Here is a 1,441-nt window from a genome sequence, read left to right on the forward strand (position 1 = left end):
GAGGCATTCTTCGTCATTGTCATTTTTTTCGGTGTCATTCTTAGACGTCTTTTTTTCGCACACATGGGCAAGGTGGCAGGACACACACAGGCTCTGTAACATGCAAGCGGCGGGGCCGGCTCCTCCGGTTTCCCTTGAGGCTTTGAAGCGGTCGGACCTATGCTGAGAATTCGCCTCCCGTCCCTGAATTTGTTGGCTTTGTGTCCGGTAGGTGTACGCAAACAGCCATTTTTCAGAATGAATCGAATATGAATAGCGTAGCGAAAGACCGAATCGAGTAGTGACGGAATCGAATACAAATCGAACATTCGCGCAAGTAGCGAATATTCGTACAAAACGAGGAGTCGCGCGAAACACGGAGTGTAAGTGGCGGTGCTGTGGTTTTCGCTGTGATAACGTATGGAGTTAAAGCTATAGCGGTTAAAAGACGCAACACTAATTTCCGCTAAGGGGTCGAAACATGAACTCAGTATACTAGCTCTATGACCATGATGCTATACGTATAGCATAATTACCGTTTGATATTGAGAAAGAAAGAGAATAAACTAGAGCCACACCTCGGGTCGAGTGACAGCTAGTATGAGCCGTGGCCTCAAAGAATGGGCACCAAGGCAGGGTTTACCGAGCTTGGCTGAGCCCTGCCGCCTGATAGTTCTAGTGGCAGTGCCTTCCACGCCGACCAATCTTCTGTGTGTGAGCTTTATAAACGCCGCAGCACGGACGGACCGCGTCGCGGCGCTGAGCCCTTCGTCCCGCGCGTACTGACCGCGGCAGGATTGTACGCGGTGCCGGTGTGGGCCTCGATTTTGGAACAGGCGTCGAAGAAAAATACGATGGGTCTTATTCAAACCTCGTGCCAATTGTCGAAAAGAAATTCGAAGGTGAGGAACGTAATATATTTGTTACGAATCCTTTTAAACATGCACTCTTTGATTCTTTCGACTACTCGAATAAGAGGTTAATGGGATATTCGATTCTCTATGCGAAACTTCACAGTATTCGCACATCCGTAGTGCCCCTTGAATGATGCCGGTTTAAACCGCCACCGACTGGCAAGGGAACCAATGATGGATTGTGCCCTTTCGTGTGTCGTGCAGAAGCCTCCCGAGCACGGCAGGCTCATATACGGAAGCTTAGAAGGGAGGGGCAGCGGCTTGCTGGGGATCAGATCTTTCAGAGCAGTAGGGATGCCACTGCGCAGACAAGCGACAAGCGGAGAATGAAGACGACAGACAGTCGTCTAGCGGCTGTAGCTGAGCACAGGAGACGCAAACGACAGGCGGACTCTAGTGATAACGCATACGTCGCCGCGTAAATCGCATTAATCAGCTTTGATTTTTCTCAGCATCGGGTGCAGACTCTATACTGGAAGCTACGGTACTCTTCTGAAGTCAGCGGAATTCGGTACGAAAATTGAGTTCTGAACTCGAAAAAGGCTTTC

This window comes from Amblyomma americanum, chromosome 10 (assembly GCF_052857255.1).
Source record: "Amblyomma americanum isolate KBUSLIRL-KWMA chromosome 10, ASM5285725v1, whole genome shotgun sequence".
In the NCBI taxonomy this organism is placed as follows: Eukaryota; Metazoa; Arthropoda; class Arachnida; order Ixodida; family Ixodidae; genus Amblyomma; species Amblyomma americanum.